Below are 27,001 nucleotides of genomic sequence, written 5' to 3' on the forward strand. Positions count from 1 at the left end.
TGTTGTGTGCCTTAAGTAGCTATTCCAAGAGATGCTAGAAAAGTGAAAAATTTTCTGTATTAAGTTATTATGCTGCGGAAGAGAAGACGCTTGAGCTAAGACTTGATAAATGGGTTATCTTTAGAGGACAAAATGAAGAACAAGACATTACACATTCCAGGGGGAGGAAATAGTTTAAACAAAATTATAGAAGTAGAAGATCGAATGATCCATTTAAAGAACAAGAGCATTCTATTTTCTGAGAAAATAGGTTAAATATTGAAAAATTATATCAGGCTGATTAAATGAAGTGATATTATAGGGCCACTTGAATATCTAGTTAAGCAAGCAATAGGGAACCACTGAAGATCTTTTAGTACATCATTTGATATGTATTACCATTGGGTTTTTATTACCAAATATTCTTTATAAAAATCTAATTAAGCTGAAAACTTAGTATCAAAGTGAGAAGTTCAGCAATGGGGAGGGGCCAAGTTGGACAAGCAAGCAAGAGATTCTGAATGGGTCACCAAAATATGGAAGAAAACTCCACTTTTCCCATGGGAGCTAGAGTTTGAATTTATTTTTCTGTCATAATAACAAATATGGAGAAGACAACTGGTGATGTTAGTTATGTAATTCACGATGTACTGTGAAAGTCTCTGTGAATCTCTTTGCCTTTCTCTCGCAATTGCAGGAAGAAGGCTGCTTCAAGTCCACTCATCATGTCTGTGTCTATATTAGCAGGGTTGATAAAATACAGTTCCAAGCAAGCAGAAATTCCCCCATGAATTTGAAAGCAGACTTCAGCTTATGTCTCATTGGTCACACTGACACAAAGTTATCCCAAAATGGAAAGGACAAGGAGAATGAGATTTGAAAAGGAAAGCCAGATCATCTCACTGATACAGTTTCCCATAAGTGCCAAGCTAAGACCTGGACACACAAATAAGGAAAATCCCGGGATGGCGTTTGTAGAAGAAACTTGACAAGTGATCTTAAAGCAAAAGGTGGGAGATGGGTTCATTCTCTATTAGATTTTCACTCAGAACCAGTGACCCTGGGTGAAGGTTAAAGATTTTTTTTAAAAAGTAATCTCAGGGAGAAAAATTGAAAGATTCCATTTTAAAATGTGAAAATTCAAACTGGAACTTGGAGCTAACTGGATGGAGGAGCTGAAGTTGAAGATAAAGATAGGTTTGAAGTTTCCAGCTTTCTTACTTCATAAAATCAATCAGAAGAAAATCCAGAGGACAAATGATATGTTGAATTTTTAGTTATATTTAATTTGTGATCTCAGTGAGATAGTTCACTGTGATATTATAGCAAAGAGAAACATGATACTGGGTTTCTGAGGTGGCGCTATCACTGGAGGTGACAGTTACAGAACTGAGCTGTTCCTGAGTGAGAAGTGAAATGCTAGGGTCAGAAAAATGGTGGGAGGAAGAGTGAGGGGATGAAGTACTCTGCCTAGGATGGATCCCTTGGAAATATCCATATTTGGGGAATGGGACTAGGACAGGTTGTCAGCAAAGACAGGGAACATTCAGAGGTAGAACCAGGACAGTGCAGAGTGTGAATACTGAAGGAAGAACTAGTTTAAAGGCACGTGGCCAATAGAATAGTCTTTATAATTTTTAAAAATTATTATAGATAGGGGTAAATCTATAGCCCCAGGAATGAGGTCCATAAAAAGCTTCTGGGTTGGTGTTTGGAGTCCTGGGATATGCTTTGTTAAGTACTGAGAGTAGAGAAGTCAGATGACATGAAGTTAAAAGGTAAATGGGAAGCAAGTTGACCATCTTTGAACACCGTTGATGGCATATGATTTAATGTGGAAGAAAGTAGGCTAAGGTTTTGGGCATCAGCTTTCTATCAGTCTCCTCTGAGCCAGTTTCAAGCTTACAGTTGTAGGTACAGCATAGCAATCATAAATATCAATTGGTTTTATTCAAGACTATAAAATTGGAGTATTAGATTTCTGCAGATGAATGAATTGTGGCATTAGAATTGCACTTCCCTGCTCAGTTCCTAGGGAGATGTCATTACAGATTTTCCATTAAACTTTGATTCATTTTTTTTTTTTTTTTGCACACATCACACTTCTGCAGGTAGGTTTTAAGCCTGGAGGATGAAGATGGTGCTTTATCTGTGCCATCGTCACCAGCCCAGGCTTGATTTTCTTCATCTCATCCTCACAGCTTTGCAACATCAAGTTCTGAAGACTATGATGTGGTCCTATAGTGACTCGTAGGGGCTGAATGACCTGCTGTCAGGAGTTGTAGGGTATTCCTAGACTGAATGGAAGGTGGGACTAGTAAAGAATACCTTATCTAATAATTGTAATTTCTTCTTACTTAGTCTTACCACTTGGTGACTACCTTTGTTGACAAGTTTTAGACTTCATCTCTAGGCCTTCAGCAGTTCCCAGGCATGTGCAAGGCCCTGAATTCAATCTTTTAGAACCTCTCTAGGTAGAACATAGGTAAGCAGGGCAACACTGACCCTCATCCAAGAATGCAAGATTATCCAATTACCTTCTTATAATACAGTTTTTATTTCTCAGCTCAATGGCACTATTGAAAAATTATATACCAAGAAAATTAGGAAGTGTAGATGCAGTGAGTGAAATTACTGTCCCCACGGGTTGGGGTCAGGCTGGACAGGGATCAAATTCTAACTTTACTACTCCCTGTCATTATGGTTATGATAAGGATTAATAAAATGATGTGTGAAAAATCTATAATGAGCCCTTGCCAAATCTTGACTGATAAGTCTTCCAGGATATCATGTGAGGAATCTGGGGTGAAGTAACTTGCCCAATTTGACACAGTTTGTAAGTGGTAGCAATGGAATTCAAATCCAATTCTGTTACCCTCTAGTTTTTACTATTTCTGGTGGACCAGACTGCTTCCCTGTCAATAAGATAGTCATCAACATCAATGTGAAGTAACAGAGGTTATAGAAGTATCTATGGAGGATGGGAGATGCAGCACAGTGACAGAGCAGTTCCCAGGCATGTGCAAGGCCCTGAATTCAATCCTCAGTACTGAAAAAAAATAAAATAAAATAAAAAGCATGTATGGATAAAATAAAAATAGTGGTGATATGTAATTTTTCTTCTTAATTGATGTTAATAACTGAACTGTATGAAAGATATAGCTTACTTCAACACCCCTATGAAATAGTTATTTTTAGATTCCCATTTCATAAATGAGGAAACCTAGACTTAGAAAACTTAACTATTTTGTCCAAGATAACTGAAGTGAGTGGCCAAACCAGAATTTGAACCTAAGTACTTACAAGATCACATTTTATATACACTTCTCTCAATTATCCTCAAAAGAAATTCTGTGAGTTAGTGGAACAAATATGAATATGAATTTTTTTTCTGATGAGGATTGGAATCAAGCAGGGACGTGACTTATTCAAGACAGTGCTGGGACCCAAATTCAAATTTCAAAGTCTGCTCTTTCCACAAAGCCAAACTGCCTCCAGATGGTGGCCAGGTCCCTTTCTGACTTTGAGATTCCATGCTTCTGTGAGTTAGATTGAAAAAGTCAGAGAATACTACACAAATATGAAGCTTTTATTTCTTTGCAATTATGATATGCACTGTCCATACAACCTGTGGAGTGCCAGCCCTCCAAAAAGTAATGAATGAATATCACATAGTAATCTTCTAGAACCTCTCTAGGTAGAGCATAGGTAAGCAGGGCAACATTGACCCTCATCCAAGAATGCAAGATTATCCAATTACATTCTTATAATACAGTTTTTACTTCTCAGCTCAATGGCACTGTTGGAAAATTATATACCAAAATCCTGGTTATATTACTGTTAGTAATTTTTTTTCTCCAGGAAAATCTGATGAATGAAGTCTGTTTTCTGCTGTTCTTAAAGCTATTTGTATGTTCTATGGGCTATTTTGTTGATTCTGCTTTTATTCTGATCTTCTCTGCAAAAATCAAATTACATTTCTTGATCAATAACAGGACCTCATTGTCAAGTATAAAACACTGAAGACTCTTCAGGCTTTTCTCATTTTAATCTGCCTCCACTATTGCTACCACTATCTCTCTTCATTAAGTGAAATTTTTGTTTGCTCAGTTCATAAAGGTATCTGCCCTCATCATGAACCACAGCCCTGGGAATCACAGTTCTACCCAAACTTTGATGATAATGGCTCATATTTCTTTTGTCTGTTTTAGTGACTTGAAAACATAGCCTTAACAATAAGCAAAGCTGTTTTAATATTTAATACTGTCTTTTAAAATTGGGAAATGGTCCTGTAAATGTGGCAAATTTATTCATCAAACTGAGGCAATAAAATTAACAAACACTGTAAGTTATCTTTTCACTGTATATTAATTTCCTAATCATTTGATTATCATTACATTGCCAAATAACCCAGAGCCCTGATAAATAAAAGATTTAGTGGTTATTGGTCTTAAATTATCAGCCAACAGCTGGTTTTAAACGAGTCCTAAGCTCTCACAGTTTCAATAAGCCACCCAGGAGCTCTGCATAGCTATTTTCATAAAATTCCATTCTCTTCCTAGTACATTCAAAGTAAATTTTCATAACAGCTGGGACTATGCAAAGCTGATAGCATCTTTTAAAACATCTTCAGCAAGACAGATTAAGTTCCAGAAAAGGAAAGCATTTAGAAGTTTATTTTATTATCTTAACCTTTGTTGACTTAAATGATTAAACAGATTTTTTGGCCCTGCTAAATCATTTAGGCCTGGATATTAATTTGATGTTCTTATTTATTTAACCCTTGCCTTCCTCTTTAGAATCAATGAATACACTACTCATTGGGACCTGAATGTATTGCCTATAAAAGGGAATGGATATAACATAGTGAAAGAAATAAATTGTGAGAAAATTATTTTAATGCTCCCAGTTTCAGCACAGTTGGCATGGATACAGCAAGCTCATTATAATGTGCAAATGTTCTTTTTATATTATCCATTTAGGGTTCTCCTTTTGAGTGTTCTCTTTCACCCTTTAAACCGTTAATAGTTGATATTTTGAATTAAACCCAGGTACCTTTTAAAATTTCTCCTGATGTGGGTCAATTTGGAAAATAAATTATTTTTACAAGGGATGGTTGATATGTGGACAATATTTCCCTTGGAATTCAGTGTTGTAAACTATGTGTCAGGGTTACTGATTGAGTAGGTAGACTCGTGGAATAAGAAAAAAGAGGTATTTTGAAAGGTTAAGGAATAATGACCCTGCCTACATCGTATCACTTTACATCTTGTTTTTCTTTAATATAAAAAATTATATAAGTGAATCTATCCCTATTGAATAAATCCAATCCCAGCACATCTTCTGGTGAAGAATTCTGGATAACGGTGATAACCAATTTAAATAACCATTGGACTTCTGTCTTTTAAGCACAATAACATTCATGTCAAGTAATTATTTTGTTCCATTTTACAAAGTAAAGGGAAGTTTTCCTCTGTCTACACTTTTATCCACACATCTTACTTCAACTGCAATATTCTTATTTTTACTTTTTGTGACACATACTTTACACTGTTTTAGATTAATGTGCACCATTTCACATTCTTCTTGAAATTGAGTAGAAAGATTTTAGATGAAAGAGAATATGTATCTTATATTTAATATTATTTCTATTTCTTTTGCTATAACTGGTGCCTTTTGTAATATATTAAATAAGTAATTTAAAGACTTCCTTGATAGGTAGCACATTAGTGATCCTCCCTCAAACATAAAACTATACAGAAGATGTTATTCACTTTGCCTTATAGTTAAGCAAGCTAGTTTTTGTTTGAATTCAAATATAAGATTCTTAGATTTGTCATAACTATATAAATTTTAGCAATTATTTGCATTGATAACTGCAACTGAAGCATATAATTAAACGTGGAGGGAATGGTAGATTTGGAGTTGGTGACTTTCAATATTATATAAAGGAGAGTAAGCTTTTAGTCAGTATACTAATTTGTATTTGCAATGGTCAAAAATTTCAATTTAAATTATAGTTGGAAGTGTTTATTAAAATGGGCCTATTGCAAATACATAATATAGTAATTTATAAGCAATTTAACGAAATTCAACATTATTGCACCCATTCTTTTTTCCATCAAGTGCAGAATTATATTGCAGCTGGAAATGTTTGAAGTGAATTAACTAAAAGAAATCAAGAAAGTATGAAATGGCAGATTCTAGTGTTGCATTGGAATTTAGAGAAGGGGCTAGCAAGCCCTTTTTGATTCTTCCTCGTAGAAGGGCTGGAACAAGGGCTTATGCATTGACAGGTCATGTTCAGGGGGAACAGTTCCTGTAGGTCTGGATGAGATGGGTCTCTGGAAAGTCATTTAATGCCAGACAGCAGCATCCTTTCATAAGCATACCTGACTAATGTGTCCAGCAGCTCCTTGTAGCAGACACAGTCTGTAAATCACAGTTGGCAAACAGGACCGGCTTTGTAGGAAGAAAGATGTCAGTTACAAGGTCCAAATTCAAATGCAGTTATGCGGTGACTTTGGGGAAAGTAAGGAAACTTGACTTTTCATCTCTTAGAAGTCAGCTAAACTTTGAAGAATGCTGGCTGATATTAAGAGAAACCTTTGCTGACCACTAATGAGCTAATAGTGTTTCTTTTTTTTTTTTTTTCTTTTCTTCCCCCCTGGTTCTGGGGATTGAACCCAGGGTCACTTTACCACTGAGCCACATCCCCAGCCTCTTTTTTTTTTTTTTTTTTGAGATAGAATCTCACTAAGTTGCTTAGGGTCTCATTAAGTTGCTGAGGCTGGCCTCAAACTTGTGATCCTCCTACCTCTATCTCCGAGCTACTGGGATTACAAATGTGTACCACCACACCACATCTGATGCTTTTTTTTTTAAGCACAGAGGATAACAGTAATAGTAATAATGCTAAAGTAACACAGTTGTTTTCACAATTCTACTACCATAAAAAACTTCTGGGAGTTTTTCTCATGCTTTATTAGCTTGTGACTTCAGCATGAATCTGGTGATAAAGGTGTCAGTGATGAAAAGGTGAGATTACAAACCTCCAGTGCAGCATCCAGAACATCAATGACCTAAATCACTGTTTCTAGTCAGCTTTACAGCCTGAAATAATTTATAAGAATTAAGAATTAAGCCTGGATTGATGGCACATGCCTGTAATCCCAGAAGGTCAGGAGGCTGAGGCAGGAGGATGGCAGTTTAGCAAGGCCCTAAGCAACTTAGCAAGACTCTGTCTCAAAATAAAAAAATTAAAAAAAAAAATGGGCTGAGGATGTGGCTCAGTGATTAAGCATCCCTGGGTTCAATCCCTGGTACCGTAGATAGATAGATAGATAGATAGATAGATAGATAGATAGATAGATAGATAGATAGATAGATAGAGTAAGTAGGAAAATTATGGTGGGGAGGTAAGAAGAAAGAAATTGCCACAGCAGGGTGACAATGCTGTTCTGGCTTAAAGCCCACGATTGTGGTGTGCAATGGCAGAACTAACTGTAACCTTAGGAAGTACAAGGAAACAACAGGTGGCAATTCCTACCTCTTTCGCCATGTCTTCAAAAGAATGCGTCAGCCCGAACCGTCTGAGTTTGTTGGCAGAGAGAAGAAAGGCTTAGAGAGATACCATCCAACTTTTAATTAAGAATAATATTCAATTGTTTTCTAGTATATTTTTATTCTTTGGGCCTTTTGTCAGGCTTCCTATTTTTAGAAGTTGAGTCGATCTGTTTATCTAGACTATTTCAATTGTGGCCCAACCTTGAAATCTGTCTCCAGAATCTTGACCTCACCATCACAAAGAGGAGACATCACTTTGAGAGATTTCCGGGATGGCCAAAAGGAAATTCTTTCACTCATAAGATAGGACACACAGGATGAAGGCTGTGCGGACGCGCATGTGCTAACCAACCAGGGAATCTTCTGAGACATGCCTTCACTCTAAGTTACATCTGCTATGTTGTTTTGATTGTCTTCTGAGAGTTTCCCAAGTTGTTTCTCAGACTAAGAATTATCAAATGATTGCCTTTTTTGCAACCAATTATTTAAAATGCTGTACCGTGCTTCATTCTGTGTGACTAATTCTTAGACTAACCATAGATAAATTTTATATACACATTTATTTGTATATTTACCCATAATGACTCTTGCCTGTAATATCTGTGAAACAGAGTTGTCCACAAGTACAGGTTTTTTAACCTGTGCAAGCTCTAAACACAAATAAATAGGAACCTATTCTTATTTATATTCTAATCCCTATTAAGAAAAGATAGGTATGTATTCAAAGCAATCTGTACAGTTTTCTGGATAACTCAATATATCTTTCATAAACTCCTTTTTTAAATAAATGGCTCTCTATTCAGTGTGGAATTTTAGAATTAAAGACAACATAATTAACCTTTAATAATTCAGTGCTTAATTTTTTTTCTTGTACATTCAGCAAAGAAAACTATTTGTATTGTTCCCTTGCAAAATTGCAGAGAGACAAGCTCAGTGACCATTATTTTTTTTAATGTATTTTTCTTTTTTAGTTGTAGATGGACACAATACCTTTATTTTATTTATTTTTATGTAGTGCTCAGGATAGAACCCAGTGCCTCACACTTGTGAAGCGAGTACTCTACTACTGAGCCACAACCCCAGCCCTCAGTGACCATTCTTGACTAGCACACCAAAAATGATTCTGATTCCAAGATACAGTCAGTCCACTGACAGTTGTCTTTTTTGTTTTGTTTTGTTTTTGTTTTAATTAGTTATATATGACAGAATACACTTTGATATATCATATATAATGGAGTATAATTTCTCATTCTTCTTGTTGTACGTGATGTAGAATCACACCGGTCATATAGTTATATATGTACATAGGGTAATAATGTCTGATTCATTCTACTAACTTTCTATCCCCAAACCCCCTCCCCTCCCTTCACTCCCCTCTACCTAATCTAAAGTAACTTTATTCTTCCCTAGGCTCCCCATGGCTATTGTGAATTAGCATCTACATATCAGAGAAAACACTTGCCTTTTGGGTTTTTTTTGGGGGGGAATTGGTTTATTTCCCCCAACATGATATTCTACAGCTCCATCCATTTACCTGCAAATGCCATAATTTCATTCCTCTTTAAGGCTAAATAATTTCCCTTTTCTTAATTGCATGGTAATGGAGGGAGACCCTCATTGTTATACAAAATTACATATAAGAGGTTGTGAGGGGAATGGGAAAATAAACAAGGAGAGAAATGAATTACAGTAGATGGGGTAGAGAGAGAAGATGGGAGGGGAGGGGAGGGGGGATAGTAGGGGATAGGAAAGGTAGCAGAATACAACAGTTACTAATAGGGCATTATGTAAAAATGTGGATGTGTAACCAATGTGATTCTGCAATCTGTATTTGGGGTAAAATTGGGAGTTCATAACCAACTTGAATCTAATGTATGAAATATGATATGTCAAGAGCTTTGTAATGTTTTGAACAACCAATAAAAAAAATTAAAATCAGCATACTATAGTGACATAGCTATACCAATATTTATTGCAGCTGAATTCAGAATAGCTAATCTGCGGAACCAACCTAGATGCCCATCAATAGATGAATGGATAAAGAAACTATGGTATAGATACACAATGGAATGTTACCTAGCAGTAAAAGAGAATAAAATTATGGCATTTCCAGGTAAATGAATGAAGCTGGAGAATTTTATGCTAAGTGAAGTAAGCCAATCCCCAAAACTAAAGGCCAAATGTTTTCTCTAATTAGTGGATGTTGATCTGTGATGGGGAGGGGCATGGGAAGAATGGAGAAACTTTGGATTGGGCAAAGGAGGGGGGGAGGGGTTATGGGGGTAGAAAAGATGGTGGAACTAGATGACATCATTACTCTAGGTATATGTATGATTGCATGAATGGTGTGTCTCTACATCATGTACAACCAGAGAATTGAAATGTTGCGCTCTATTTGTGTTTGATGAATTGAAATGCATTCTGCCATCATGTACAACTAAGTAGAACAAATAAAAAAAGAAAAAAAAAAAGGCTAAATAATATTTCATTGTGTATATATACCACATATTTTTTATCCATCCATCTGTTGAAGGGAACCTAGGTTGGTTCCATAGTTTAGCTATTGTGAATTGAGCTCCTATAAACATTGAAGTAAGTGGCTGCATCACTGTAGTATGCTGATTTTAAGTCCTTTGGGTATAAACAGAAAAGTGGGATAACTGGGTCAAATGGTGGTTCCATTCCAAGTTTTCTAAGGAATCTCCATACTGCTTTTCATAGCGGCTGCACCAATTGGCAGTCCCACCCGCAATGTATAAGTGTACCTTTTTCCTCACATCCTCTCCAACATTTATTGTTGTTTGTATTCTTGATAATTGCCATTCTAACTGGGGTGAGATGAAATCTTAGTTTCATCATAGTCTTTGAGGGACAAATGTTTGCCTTGACTTAAATGTTAGAGAAAAGTTGAAAACAATTCCAGAGAAGTCAGTTGCCTTTTCTTAGGTATCTTATTTCCTTTTCTTCCTTAGTGGTTGAGAAAGTCTAAAATGTCTTAGAATGCCAGTACCAAAATTTCTTTTTAGAAACAAACTGATCCTGAGGAGTCTCTGATATATTCCTTGCAGGCAACAAAAATTTTAGTCTTGTAGTTTTTTAGCCTTGATTCTACCCCATCCTCAACTCATTTTTATCCTACTGAACTGTTCTTTGAGAAGGTAAGTTTTGAAAAGCTTATAAATCATTAGCATAGTTTTATCAGGTGTTTTGAAAACCAGAAATTATTTCGTTTTTTGAGGATGGCTGGTATCCATCATATGGCAGAAAACCACTAGTTTCAAGTTAACCATTTTCACTGAGTTTTACATTTCTGTCATACTATGTTCTCATTATGGAAATCATTTATAATCTATTTGATAATAACTAATTTTGATGAAATTATCAAAATTTCATCAAAATTAGTTATTTTTTAAATAACTAATTATTAAAAGAGACTATTCTACCTTTTAACCACCAATTGTTCTCTCTCTGCCAGATGTTTATATTCAGAGCTTCACCCCATGACACATGCCATTTTTATTTGGTGGCATAGATAAAAAATGCATTATTTTTGTGTCAACAAAGCAAAGTTGCTAAAGGATCTTCAGTGTTAGGGAACTCTAGAACACAACGTTAGAAAGCCATTCTCTGTATGTATATTTTTGCTCAGTATGAAATTACTTTTCAGTCTTGTAACCTTTTGTTTTAGTAGTCATTTACAATTATTCCATAATATTGTAAAAGGAAATGGGTTTTGAGGAGTTACAGGAAGAAAGGACTATCTGGAGATCTATTAAATACTTTGGATCTGTTCAGAAAGTTAATGTGGAGATTTACAACTTCACCCTTCATCTTATGTTTTTAGGCAGAAAAGTCAAACAGAATTGAAATGGAGACAGCTCTTCACATCACCATTACAGTGGTGACTGCTCCTGCTGTAACTCTATGCTGGTCTGTGGTATTACTTCCACTTTGGAGCCGTGTCCTTCTAATAAAAAGTGTCAGGGAAGAATGCAAAGTTTGAGTCCGGATATCTACCCAGAATTTTGTATAGTAATGTGACCATAACTCTAGATTTTTAAAATGTGTCAAATGAAATGGCATGTGCCAACATGGTTGTAGTTTGAGAAACTGTCACAACTTATATGGGAATTTTTTTTTCAGTGTAGAGACTAATGTCCTGGATTGTAGTGGGGGAAAAGAGTTCAATGTCTCTATTTTTCCTTGTTATTGGAATGTTTGCACTATTTTGTGCAATCTTCTCTCTGTATTTTGAGTTAATAATACTCAAGGGAACAGATTAGAGGCTGAAAACTGGTAGCCTATGGACCAGGTTCCAGTAGTTTATCTTATTGATTTTCCCAAATTAGTTGTGAACATTTTGATATTGAATAATTTATATTAAAATCTTAAAAATTTCTCTTGGAAAATGGGCAGATCTGGCACTCTTGGGTCCAGCTTTTTGTTATACTTTGAGTTGGCAGAAACTGAATGGAGCTCCTCTGCTATAAGTGGGATGCAAATTCTGCTTACCTATAGGGACACCCAGCCTGCTTCGTTGTTTATTGACATACAGGTGTGATCCCTGCTGGTAATGGACTTTTTTCAATATTAAGTTTTTTCTACTTCTGCTATTACGATACTATGAACTTTTCCATCTTAACATGCAGTCAGGTGGGTCACAAAACAGTTAATACTAAATCATTTATTCCCTGGGAAAATAATAATATTATGGCCTTTAACATGATTTACATACCATTTGGTTTAAAATTACATGGAATTCTTATACAGGTGACTGTCCACTGGTGCTACTGGAGAATTTTATTAGTATACCAAGTCTGGTCAAAGGTTAAAATTAGTATTAGTTCAAACTTGGTAGCTTTATATCAATATTCCAATATAATGTATGTTTTCTTTAAGAATTTTTTTGTCTAAAATATAAATTACAGAATAACAAATTTTCAGAAGTTACCTGTCACATATAGAATAGACTAACAAGTAAATAATGTTTAAATGATAAGTTTTAATCCCTTGATAATATGTTTAAAATTAGAAACATTGCAGACTTTGAAGGATAACCCTAGAGAGTCACTCCTTTGAGGAAAATGTCATAAATTTAAAAATTTATGCCAGGTTTTTTCCCTTTATGTTAGCTGATTACTTAAGGCAGTTTAGTTTAGATACCTGTACAGGGCAGAGCTCAAGTTCATGGATATTTAAAATCATGTTATAAAGTTGTTGTGTGGCTTTCTTTAAAATCACATGATTTCTTTTACAAATAATAGTCAGCATATGTTTAGAAACAATTATTTTTTAACACATTGTGTGTGTTTCCTGGGTTTTTATAGGTGGATTAATGGAAACATCTTCCCTTATAAAAAATTATAAAAATTATTAAATATTATAACAAAATTACCTTATTGAGGCATCAATAAAAAAACAAGGGCATGGATTGTTTGGAATTATCTCCAATAGTTGTACTGACAAATCTTCAGAGGGAGAACTCATTTCAGTGCATATTGTTTGATTATTTTTTCTGAGTCCTCCTTATTATAAAACTGATTTGAAGCCAGGTGTGGTGGTGCCGGCTTGTAATCCCAGCAGCTCCAGAGACTGAGGCAGGAGGGTTGCAAGTTCAAAGCCAGCCTCAGCAAAAGTGAGGTGCTAAGCAACTCAGTGAGACCCTGTCTCTACATAAAATACAAAATAGGGCTGGGGATGTGGCTCAGTGGTCAGGTGCCCTTGAGTTTAATCCATGGTATTCCCTCTCAAAAAAAAAAAAAAAAAAGAATTGAAACCTGATTTCTCTGAGTGCGACAAAGAATTTGAAAGGGTGGTCCAAAGTGTTCAAAAAAAAGATGACATAAAAAACATATATATTTCCATTTATGCAAAAGAGTTATGTACATCTGCAGATTTTTTCCTACTGTGTTTTTAACTACCAATAATGTAGTAATTACAAGCTAGCTTTTATTAGAATTAAAAGTCATTTGGCAATGCCATAAAGAGTTTCCAGACAAATATCATGTTCTATTTTAAGAGAGTGGCAAGGAGGAAGATAATACGGTTAGGAGAAATTCACTTTCTGCCCTATCAAACGTTCTCTCATAACTACAAAATTCTACAGCCAGACAATTGCCTAAACCTCCTCAGGGGTATCCAAATTTATGGTTCCCAAATACTATTCAGGCACCTCCAATGACAAGGAGCTCACTCTCTTACAAGCAGACTCTTCTGATTCTAGGCAGTCCTAAATATTACAAACAATTCATTTACTGAGCAAATATTATTGCTCCTGCCTTTGAATCAGTGTTGACTTTTCTCTATTTCCTGCATGTTTAGTTTTAGTCCTGTATTCTGAACTAATTACTCTTCCATAGGACAATCCTTAAGTGAGTTTGTAAAAATCCTGCAGCCCAAGGTTAGAATGAACCCCAAGGTCCTGCTTGTCCAAACTCTTATTGGGTACATCCCTCGACAAGAGGTGGCCTAGTGAAACTGAATACACTTCCGGTGGTGCGGGTTATGCACTGTGCTTTCTACTCAGTGTTAACTCTATTTAAAGTACTTCTCATGCCAGGTGTGATGGTGCATGCCTGTTACCCCAGTGACTTGGGAGGCAGAGGCAGGAGGATTACAAGTTCCAGGTCAGCCTGGCCAACTTAGTGAAACCCTGTCTCAAAAAATAAAAAGGTCTGGAGAGGTAGCTCAGTGGAAGAGCACTCTAGATTCAATCCCCAGTACATACTTACCTACAAAAATAAAGAAATAAATACCTCTTATATCCCAATTCCTCTTCTGCTCTAACCACATCTCCTTTATGTATTTGTCATGTGCCAGTTTTGTTACTGCTTGTTCTCTGAACATGTTCCTGTTTGTGTCTTCGTGAAAGGGTAAATAAATGCCCAGAAATGAAGCCCATAATCTAGGTATGGTCCAGCCCAAGTAAAGTGCAATAGAAGCAACTATTAAGTTCATGTTAATACAGCCTAAAATTTGATTAGCTTTGGACTACATTGGCATCTATACCATATAGTAATATATAGGTTTATTATCACCTTAAATTCTAAAGTCTTTTACTATTATGAATGCTCAGCTCCTTGATTGTGCATTTACGTGGCATCACTTGTTTATTGAATCCACATTCTTTTCCTTACTTCTTTCTATCCCCACATTATTATAATGTGTTCATCATTTCATTCTGCTGACGTCCCTCTCTCTACTGATCCTGCAATCCAACAAGTATCATTTTCCTCCTTTCCCCCCATTTTCTGGAGTTCTGAGATTCAGAAACAGATATACATGTATAGACAAAAATTATTCCCAGATCACAAGTCTGAGAATCTGATTGGTTGATACAAATGTTGAATGGGTCAGGACCAAGGGCATGAATTATGTGATCAGTTAAGCCCTATTTTCTAGGTAGATTGTGCAGCCAGTTATAAATTCACTGATTTTAATAGATTTTAGTTCAGGTTTCTCAGGTTAGTATCCAAAGGCAGGCAGTACAAGAAACTGACAGATCTCTTGCTGTAATTCAGTTACGTATGTACCTCCATCTACTAGTTACCCTTTTAAAAAAGGAAATATATATAACATTTTAAAACTGTACTGCTTCTGTAAACGTTCACCAACATTCCTTTTAGTCACCTGTTACAGCCTTGATTTACATCAACACAAATTTTACCAGTCTTTCTATTTCTTGTTCTGTTTCTTCTTCCACTTTCCACAAAAGTAGAAACTGTACAATTGGATCATGTTTTGAGGGGAAAAATGCTCGTTATTTTGAAAGTAATTTCCTCAAGCCAAGACATATTTAGATCCCCAAGGTTTTTGCTTTTATAGTTTCTTTATTTTTCTTGGTATTGAATAGTTCTGATATTTATGGCAATTTTTAATGCAAATAGCTATTTTCTGTTTGACAGAGAAATAGAAACAAAAATGAAATTGGTTCCTATTGCTTTCTTCTTTCAACTCTTAACCTTTTACTATAGGCCTATTTCTTCATCATTGTGCTCTTTCTGATTCTATCTGAAAAAATACTCTTCCTGAGTCTCTTAGAATTTCACCTCATGCCCTGAGGGCTCCACATACTCCTGACACAGATCATGGTGTACCATCCCCTCTGCCTTAATTTAATTAATTTGACTTTCACTTCCTCTTTCTTCCTCTCCTTTTATCTAATTAGACAGTCATAATGAAGGAAACCCTACAAAGAATAAGAGAGTAGAAGGAAGTCCACTCTACTTCTTAATTATTAAGAGCTTACAATCCACAAAGTGGATAATGATACTTTGTACAAAAATTGATTCAGGCATGTCCTTTGCACATATTTTTTTTTTCTCAATCACGTTTGTTTTATGTCACTTTTCAACTTCCCTGGTGTTTCACAATTTCAAGAAACAGGACAATTGTACAATTGATGTTAATGAATCTTCACCTCATCTGGATGTAATGTTATGGAGCTTTGTCCCATCGCCGTGAAATGATAAATTACTCTTCCTCTCTTTTCGTTTCATTATTGTTAAGAGCCCATGTCAACCAAGGAGAATGGTTGACAGTGCCTTATGTAAAAATAAGCAATGCAGTTTCAGTAATGACATGACAGGCCTCCATCTTGTAATTTTTTTAACCACATATGGGAATCATAAAAGTTGTAGCTGATGAGGTGATAGAACTGGTACCTTATCTAAGTATCCCAGATGCCACCTGGTTTTTAACACATAAACTTTGTTCCTTATGGGTACTGAAATTGGAGACCCAGTCGAGAAAAAAAAGGATCTATGAGGCACATCTGTATTTTGTAAATTGGGCTATTACTTTTATATCTTTTAAGACATCAGAGAACGTTTTTTCCTTGGTCTTGATTATGTATGTATTCAAACATAGAACACTGTCAGTCTTCTATTTGTTGTCAAATAAAGAAAATATATACATCATTTAACATTTGCTAAATTGGAAGATCATGTTATGCTTTGAATTAGTTCATGAAATCATGGGAAGAAAAAAAAATCTAGCTTCTGTTGTATATGGATGAATTCCTTTGACAAATGGAATATTAAGTACCTTTAAATTGGGAATTGATCCCATTAAAAATTGCATATAAAGCTTATTTTGAGACCTCATTTTCAGTTGCTTTGGAAAACAATGAAATCTTTATTCTTGACTTTTTGACTGGCCTGTGATCATGTAAGTATTTGAAATTTGAAAGTATAAAAAGAAATTTGAGGTATAAAATATCAAATATCATCACCAGTATTATTTCAAGTAAACCATATGTGCAAATATACATATCACTTTTAGAAATTAAATATAATAAACATTCTAGCATGTGATATACAGCTTAATATAAAAATGTACTGCATTTCCTCATCAACCACAACTAGGAAATTAAAACCAAAAAAGTAGGATTTCATATTATAATTTCTAATATCCATATAATTATAAACTTTAGATTTAGTTTCCCAGAAGTCAGGAAATTCTTTTCCAAGATTCCCAGAGAAACCATAATTCTCATGTAGATTACACAGCCCTTTTCATTGAGAGCTCAAATCATGGGCCTCCTCCCCAAAGGATGCATCACTGTGGAATCCAATTCTCCCTTTTAAAAAGGAATTACACCTTGTTTTGTGCTTCTTGTAGAGATACTGTATAGCAATCATATTTTGAATTTTTTATGACTTAACAGTGCTCTGAATTATAGCCTGAGATTGATACGGTGAGAACTTGTAGGCTTTTCTTCAATGCTAAGGCAGCAAAATAAAGTACCCATCAGTGGGGTAAGCATTTCCGTTATGTGACACAGCCCTTCTACAGTAGTTCTGATTCTAACTCAACATTCAAAAGTATCATATCACTGATCTTTAACTGGTGGTCTTTGCCCAAATCTTACCCTCATATACATTTTCATTTGGATTATAAAATGCATTAAACTAAACTGGAATTGGTAACTTGGATTTCTGGTTTCTCCTGAAGCAAGGGCAGATTTAGAAGCATTAGGTCTGCTTTCTCCTGTGGCAAAAATCAGTTGAATGGTGATGGCTTCCTGGTAGCCCCAATTGTACTCTCCTCTTCAGCCAAGTCCCCCCACTTCCTTTGTGTTAAACCTGCTTCTTTATGTCATCTGCTTCATCTTTATTGTTGTTTTGTGTTTATTCCGTGTACACAAGAGATATCAAATCTAATTAATTACAGGGTTACTTAACTGATCATATGTTCTAACTCACAGTCTGTAAATGGAAACATGAAGATTTCAAGAGTATCTTCAAGCTGCAGCCTCTATTTTAGTTTTTGTAATTTAATCCTGGGAAACACTAAAAATTGGAATGTAGACTAAATGGGAATATTACAGAACAGAAACAGATTAGCCAGATTGGCAAGTGAAGAAAGTACCTGGAATAGTACCACCATGAGTAACAGTACTCTCTGGTGACTCTACTAAGTACTCCATTATCTTTGTTACTAAGATCACTTTTGGAAAGTTCTGGTATCCCAAGTGGTATCAGGCATTTACTGTGGGCTGAATTTTATTTACGGGGAGTGGTAAACTTCACAGGTTGAATAAGAAGTACAAAGATAGCTGTCTGCCCAATGTAGCTAAGGCCCATGGGACTCTCAACAGCTTTTTTATGAAGTGGCTGCCAGGCATCTGTCTGCTCTGTTGGAACAAGAAAAGAGGCTACCATACACAGTGCATGCCCAAGGAATTTTAGAGTCAACTCAATCTAATCACATATACAAAAGAAGTTTAGCCAATACTCATTAAGTCAGAACACTAAATTGAGTTTCTAGGGAAGGTTAGACACATTGGATTTTTCTCTCAGCATGAAAAATGCTAAAAAATTGAACTTTTCTCACAGGCCACTGGACAAATACCTATTTTCCCTTCAGCATCAGGTGCCCCATCAGCTAATGAATCCCCTATTTGCTTGACCCTCTTCTTTCGTGAACCAAGCTGTGCCTCCTCTGCCAGATGTAAACTCTTTCCCTTCAGAGAGTGGATAGGGCATGTTCAAGCTGAGGTGAATCTTTGGCTTGGCAACCACAGCTGCAGAACTCTCCAGATTTAATAGAAATGTGGGTAAATCAAGTACAATGTTGCTCGCTATAATCCCAGCTACTCGTGAGGCTGAGTCAGGATTGCAAGGTTAAACCCAGCTTGGGCAATTTAGGGAGACTCAGTCTCAAAAAATACATAAATAAGTAAAGACTGAAGATACCTACTACATCAAGACCCCTGGATTCAACCCCAAATACTACAAAAGAAAAGAATAAAGTGTGAGTGCAAAATATTATTGTTTTGTTCACTACTGTGATTTTCTACTACCTTATAAGGAGGATTTCTTGAGAATTAAAAATTATTAGTAGGAGGTCTACAATTCATCAATTTGCATTTCAAATGCATATTGAATGAAATTCAGATACAGCTGAGTTAAGAGCTTAGTTTTACATTTTTTAAAGGATATTCAAACAAATTATTATGCAGTATTTGGTAATCAAGTTGATTTTCTAAAAAGACTTTAAGAGAATTTTTATTAATAAAAGATCAAAATTTTTACATTTTTCTTTTTCATTTACTTGCAATACCTATGAGTTTATTTTTTTATGAAATATGTGGGTTTTTTTCATGAAAGCAAGTAATTAAAGATATATACTAGATGTAAAAGATATATACCAGATAATAATTGATCAGGCTAGTTTTTATTCATACATAAACACTTAAAAAAATTTTTTTAATTGCTACAAACTTGCACAAATTACATAATTCATATCATCTATTTAGGCTGTGCATTTCCCAGATTAGCCTAAATAGTCTGGGGAATTTTATAGTCAAATTTATCATTTGAAATAAAATTCATTGCCTTAAGTGTAAAGTGTCCTACTTTTCTATAATTGTTCATTCTGGTAAATGGATTTTGTCATGAATTTTGGACTAGACTCACCATCCCTTCTTGAAACCCTCAGCATAAGATGTGCTTCAGAACTTCAGGGATTAGGGATTGTCTGTGGCTCATGTGCTACATATTGTCTGACACCCTTAAAAAGACCTGAGATACCCTGTAATCAAAACATCAAATTCTGCAGTGCAACATATGCATAGTTACACTAAGAAGGATTATTAGGAACCATAAATAGCCTCACATCTGCTCAACTAAGTGTTTGGCATCACACAAATTTGCCAAAACTTTAGAAAAAACTTCAAACTTGTGAAAAAATATGTTATCTCCTGGGACTTTGGATTTTGGGAATCATGGACTATATCTTGGTTTTAATCTGTTCTTCCTAACTTTGCCAGGGTTGTTTTCTTTAAACCCACATATAGTATGGTATCTTCACTGGGAAAAATAAAAAAATTTTGTGGTCGCCCCCTTTAAACATTTTTTTAAGACTTCCAACATCTATATAGTATCAACTTTTCCATACTTTTCTGTAAGAAATGTATGCTTTAGTCCCAACCAAATTCACCTTCCTGGCATTCGTATATGCCTTCACCTCTTTGTTCAGACTGGGATAGCTCCTTCCAGTGGACCCTAATCTGCACTCCACTTCATATACCAACTTATGCATCCTTCCTCACCTACCTCAAATTCCATCTTTAGGGCACCTTACTCCTTCCCCAGACAGAATGTGCTTAGGTACCACCTGTCCCTCTAAGTAGACCGTGAGTTTAGTATATTTTTCATTTGAATTAATGTTTATGTGATACTTTTCCCTTTTACACTAGACTAACTCCTACAGTTTTTTGTTTGTTTGTTTGCTGTACTTGTTAAAGGGTCTTGCATTCAGGAAATGTTAGTACATGAAAGGGAGTCTTTTGCAAAGCTGCCTGTGGTCCTGTCCACTTGGAAGTTTCTGGAAGTGCTGCTGCATAGCCGGGCATGGGTCTCCTTTACTATTGGGGATCACAGATGATCTCCTCTTCCAGTTTAGACTATCTTTCTAGATATTTTTGATTTCTAGAAATGTTAGTAGAGAAGATTTATTTTCTAATCTGTTTCCTCATGCCTCACCTGAAGCAGTAAGTGGAGGGCAACTAAGAGCTTGATCAATGGAGGTGGGGGGGTAAAGGAAATAGAAAATGCAAGAGGAAAAGAATCACGAATAATAACCATATGGAAAGAAATCCTGGGCACATCTAAAATTGCTTGTTCAATGTCTACCTCTTTGGGTTGTGCTCTAAGCTCCATGATACCTGGATAAGCCTATCTTTTTCACCTCTCTAAGCTCAATGTTCAAAACATTCCCTTACTTATAGTAGGATATTACTAAACTTTTCTTGATTAAGTGAATGAGTGGGAATGAAGTTCAGAGACCATACTCTGGAGCAATGGCTAGTATGTGCATCTTGGTCCAGATACTTAGAGTTAGGCAGACAAAACTCTTAACCTCTTTCTGCCTCAAATCCCTCATCTGTCAAAAGGTCAATGTGATGAGTAGAAGAATTAGTATTTATGAAGCTCTCCAAATCTTACCTGGCATAAGTATCATATGCATGCTAGCCATAGTTATTATCATCATCCTCATCATTATTGTTATTATTTGTAATTTTATTATTATTTTGAAATCCTAAGATAGAACTATTCTCTGGATGTGCATTTAGAAAGACTACCTCTGATCCAACAATAACAAAGTTTATATTAATAAAATTTGTAGAAATTTTATTTTCTCTTTTCATGGAGTTCATCTTTTATTGGTCTTTCTTAGCTGTATGTCATTAGAGACTCCTTTTCAACAACCTTGGAATCCCTTAAAAGGTCATATATACATAAAGCCTTTTAACCTGGAAGTATAGTTTGGGCAATTTTTTTCACTTTGCATTTGCATTTGGAATTTATCTGCCACACTTGTGATTGTGTGCCAGTATTTTGTAGTTTGTCTTTACTTACTTAACATTTTAGTAGGTATAGCATTTACTAACATTTGTCAATATAGAGATTGCATTGTTCTTTCTCTTTTAAATACTTTGTGAAATTCAGATTTATTAAAAAGGTAATTACTGAAATGACTAGGATTAACATTTATGATTGAACATAATAGAATGGGACTTAGAGTATCAATAAAGAAAACTAATTTTGTGAATCAGATGAAATTTTATATTCAATAGTAGAAGCCTAACTCTTTCCAAAATTAATACTTCCATAAGTCAGTCTTTGTCACTGATAAGCTGATTTTCACAGTCTCCAATCCTCATGTTATTTGGTTGTTCATAGGATTCTTTTGGCCACTTAGCTTTGTATAGTTGATTTTTCTTTTCAGACAGAGAGATGATACCATTTATTGCAATATGGAATGATTTAGCAGCAAATTTCTTTCTCCTAATGTCGTCTTTCTTTATTTAGTCTCCTAACAGTTCCTGCTGTTAAAGTTATTCTTTTACCTAAAAAATTTTTGAATTCTATTATAATATTTCCCCATCTGGTCTCTCTTAGCTAGAAATCATTTTATCAGTTTCTAGGAATATTTATCTTTATTTATGCTGCACACATGCCCACTTAATGGTTATGTTGTAATGCATGATATATTTTCAGCAAAAAGGGTCATGATAGTGTAAGTTATGGAGAAATTCAGAGATTTCCACTTCTCAATATAACAGATAACACATATTGTTTTCTTCTAATATGAGTTGCTGTTGAGTTTTGTTGGCCTTTGTAATTAATTTCTTCTCTATACCCCTGCAATCTCAGGTGCACTCCCTTATACTTATCAAAGAGTATTCATGTCAATGACATTGGCCATCCATAGCCTAGTCCCACTATTGGATATTTATATGCATGTATACAACATAATTAATTATGTACTAAACAAGTATGTGTGTCTGTCATTTTCAGTTATTTGCCTATCTAGAATTTTTGTGAAGGGAGTTAACCTTTCTCCTGCTTCTATAACAACCCACCTACTTCCTATGGATTCTCTTTGTAGTTGCCTCTTTCTCTACTCATGCCATAAATCCAAGTCTTTCCGAGAAGTCTGTCTTAGGTCTGTTCTCTTTGCAGCCCCCTTAGATGACTTCATATGGCAGTTTGACTCCTGATTCTCAACTCTCTTCTTTTATGTGCAAATCCAACTGTCACCCTTGACTGGCCTTGGCTCAAATTCAGCGGATTTCCTAACTGAATACATCGCCTGTCTCAAAAACCCACTCTGTTTTAGAATTTTCTCTACCATCTTTCTTGCTCAGACTAGAGACCTAGGACCATTTTGAGAGACCTGCTCTCAAAATTCTCCCATATGTTTTTAAAAAGTTACAATTCCTGCAGATTCTGTTTCTTTAATAACTATTGATTCATCCCTCCTCTAGTTCTGGGATACAGTACCACTACTATTGGAGCATCTTCCTGAAGTCTGTCTTCAGATTTACTCTTGCTCTACCAACCTCCCGCAGCTCATTCACCTGGCTTAGGAAGTCCCCTATGGCTCCCCAGAGGCGGTGTTAGGTGCACATTTTGTTTTCTTTGTAACTACTCCATTTCATCAAGCACAGTCATCACAATACTTACCATCCAATGTGGATTCTGCTTGTTTATTTCCTCCCTAGCTGTTAACTGTGAGCTTGAGATCCTGCTTGCCATTCAATCCCTAACGCCTCGCATAGTGAATGCTGCACAGAAGGCACTCAGCAAATACTTCTTCAATATTGTTGAGTGTTAGTCAATTTGTAAGCTTTCTAACATTTAAACTCTAAAACAAGTAGAAAGAAATTATCATAAACACATAAATTGCGTAAAGACAAAATCTGGAATTAGAAGTCTGGGATTACATTTCTGGCGCTATCGTTGCCTTGTGGAATACTTTTGACAGAACACGAAATTTTCTCACCATAATGCAATCATATAACACTCATCATTACTGAGTATACCATAAAAGTGACAATCACATCTTGAATTTAAGACCTCTAAATAGTTAGAAGCATTTCTTATAGATGATTTATTTATTCAACCTCTCTTTGGGGTACACATTCCTCTTTCCTTCTATAGGGTAATGAAGGGGGACAAATCCCCTCCTGTGTTGATGACAAAATATTGGTCCAGAGATGGTTACTGCTACACAGAATGTCATGAAGATTCATGAACATGTCTTGAATTTTTATGTTCCTACTAGAGAATGTGAGTTGTATAAGGTATTATGTATTATGCTCTTGTACATCTAGTTTCTTAAAAATTCAAAATATTTTGGGGATGAAAATATGTACAAATTATTTCAGTATTTCAGCTTATTCCTGGATGCTTCATGTTTTTCTGGAGACATGTTTTTTTTTTTTCCCCACACCCACTCAAGCCATCTGTGTACCAGGCAAGCTTTCTGAGATGTAAAACCAAGTGAAATATGTCCGTTCCATTTATTTAGAAAAGACTATGACTAATGATACTGTGGGAAAAAAATGGCATAGTTAATGAAAAGTGTATTTCCTGTATGAATAGCTAGGAAGCCTGGCAGTTATGGCCACAAGGTAAGTAGGTCCTCAAGATTCAGCACCAGAGCTTTTCAAACCAGTGCTTGTGGGAAGCAGAGAATTGGTGTCTACCCAGCATCTAGAGATAACTTCTTTGAAACGGAATTTATCACCACCATTAAATGGTAAAAATACTTTAAAATTCACACAGTATTGCATTATTCCCCCCAGAATATACTATTGTTTGTTTTACATTAAAAAGATGTTTAAATGATCACCATTAATTAAAAATGACTTTCTAGAAAATATACCATATTTATTCTTGTCTTTAAATACCAGGGCACTGGCTTACCTGGAGGGTTACTTTTATCATGTTTGAAAAGCCCAGGGTCTTAGAATATTGCATCCCAGAACAAGGTTTTTATGTTGGAATTTAAGAAACTCTTCTTATGCCCTCTTTTTACTTTGCTACCTAATTGGTAGCATGTTCACAGTTAAGATGATTGGGGAATAGAAGATCAGCTTCCTCAAGTAGAGATTTCCTGTTAGAGGAAAAGGAGCTATCTGAAGTGAGAATTACCTGTCCCCTTTCCTCTTTAGATCTCAAAAACTAGAACTCAAACCAAGAAGTTCTAAAACTTAGTAATCTTTTGTTGAGCATTTTGAAAATATGATCACACTGAAAGCTGGTCATGCTCAAATATAAGTACAAGAGGTGACTTATTTATACATTCAAATTTCAAAACATTTTTAAGGCCTGCCATGTGTGCTGTTAAAAGGTTTTTAATTTAAAATTATTCTGTTAGATAATCCTGTTTTTTAAGTGACATTATGATTTATCACCACTAATCAAGATTCTGATCCCTCATAGACTTCTTGTTTGTATCTGTTTTTGTTCTTTGTTACATAAATATGAGGTTTATATATAAAATTTTGACTGTGTAATATTGGGCTAATGAGTCACAGATGGAAAGATGCTGGCACATTACCATCTAATAACATTTTAAACTCGTATTCCATAGTAAAACAAAAGCAAATTGTACACATCTGTTTTCCAACTTGTAGCATTTCTGAGTTTGTGCAGAGTCTATGTTTAAAGGACTTTTACTTGGAGAGAAGAAAAAGAGGACACAGGTCATCTCAAAACTACCCAGCCACTTAATAGCCTTATCAGGATGGATTTGGCAAAAGGGATGAGGTTTCCTCTGCTTTGCTTCCTGAGAAGTCATAGTGCTAAAGAATGAGAACCAAAGATATTAGGGCTGAAGAAATGTCTTCATACTACAAACCTGATTTTATTGGGTCTCTTAAAAAGAAAAACATATCCGTAACATGGGCAAAATAGGAAAATGTCCATAAAAGTTATCAAATTATAAACCTAGAAACTTTCTGGTCATTCCTAAAAGTATCCTCAAACTAGAATTGGGTAGGAAGAAGGAAAGCTCACAGAAACTTGAGGCCATGTGTCACTGTGGTGCTTGTTTATTTGTATGGTAAACATGTTCTGTTGTTTTTTATATTTTTAAATTGGAATAAAAGACTCCAGTTTCACATGTTGTTAGAAAAGAAATGGAGCAAAGGCAAAATTTCTCTTTTCAACTTAACCAATGGATAATGCCTTTGTGGAAGAATTAGTACATGTTATTGAAGTACATGTCTCTGAAAAACATCTCTCCCTCATTCTCCTTGGTGAAGGAATTTCAAGCCACTTTTCTGCTTTAAGGGGTTATGTGAACTGTCAAGTTCTTTTGGAAAAGTTACGTGACAGAAGTGATTACTGCAGAGTGTGACCATAAATCCCCCTGACATGAAATGCACATGTTATAAGAGACAGATTTCCATCTCCCACCTCTGCGGAAATTCCTAAAACAGGAGACCTGAGATTCATCATATGATTGGAGAGAGAAACTTTGATATGTGGGTGGCAAGACTGTATTTTATGTGATGCACTATGTTTATTCTTAGGAATACCCCTGTTCTGACAGCAAAATTCTGTTCACTGTTCTTGTCCAAAAAAAGAATTAATACATGTATTGTATGTCTGGAGTTGTAAACAGAGTATCGATAGAGGAGATTTACAGTGTTGTTTTCATAACAGTGTCTATAGTTATTTCCATTTTGTACTAACATTTCATGAGGAAGATTCCAGAAATGTTAAGATCAGGAAACTACACAGGCATAGGTACAGATCCCATTGTGCCTGCCCCAAGAGGCCCTTAGGGTTCTCAGTCCCACACACCATGCTTTAAGGAATGGCTGGTCACTTGGGAACTGATGTGTCTAATTCTGTTGATGGTGTTCGTAAGACCTGAGCCAGGGAGTTAGTTAGACATTAGGTACGTGCTTGTTTTGTTTGTCCACCAGTGAAATGTCTGTGTGACGTACTGTGTCGTGTTGTTTTGGTGCTGTGCTGTGTCCATAGGGCCCGCCAGGCTTCCCCACAGTTGCTGCCCTGCACAGTAATCAGATCCTCACCGTCAAGGTTTGTGGTTGACACTTATGTCTGCTCAGAACCGCAATCAGCATAAGAGTCAGCAAGAACCATTTGATTGGCCTGCCCAGCCCAGGTGCTCCCTGTCATCCTAACTGCAAGTGACTAGTGTTGGGCATCTGGAACGTCACCTGCCTTAGTGAGGTCAGATATATATTAAAGGGCTGTATCCTGAGCAAACTCAGAGAAGGATGTTTTATCAAACAGATCAGTGTAGAGAGGTGGGCATCGTGAGCTAGGACCATGCCACACCTCCCTGGTTTGAGTTGCATGTATCCTAATGCTCTATGATATTTCCCAGCTACTTAAGTAATTCTAAGTACTTTAGACTTTGGGCATCAAAGAAATTGCTATCAGGTTCTTGCTGCCTTATGCTGGTTGACAAGTCTGATGAAAATGGAACTGGTGCTTCGTCTGTAGACTTTCTGCTCAGAATGCAGCTCTCCCCCCAATCCAGCTCACCTCCATCTCGGAATGGGCTACACACACAAAAAAAGACCCAACACGAATACAAAAAGGATTCACTTCTAACTAAAAATATGGCCTCACCATCCCATTTCAGGGTTATATGTTTTTTAAGACGAGCGAGAAGGTCT

General features: G+C 35.8%; 1 protein-coding gene across 1 annotated transcript in view; it reads left to right on the forward strand.

Moving 5' to 3' along the window:
- The window catches only part of Col25a1 (collagen type XXV alpha 1 chain), a 460,559-nt gene that overhangs the window by 310,662 nt on the left and 122,896 nt on the right, over positions 1 to 27,001 (forward strand). The window lies entirely within an intron of this gene.

Source organism: Marmota flaviventris, chromosome 7, assembly GCF_047511675.1.
Source record: "Marmota flaviventris isolate mMarFla1 chromosome 7, mMarFla1.hap1, whole genome shotgun sequence".
In the NCBI taxonomy this organism is placed as follows: domain Eukaryota; kingdom Metazoa; phylum Chordata; class Mammalia; order Rodentia; family Sciuridae; genus Marmota; species Marmota flaviventris.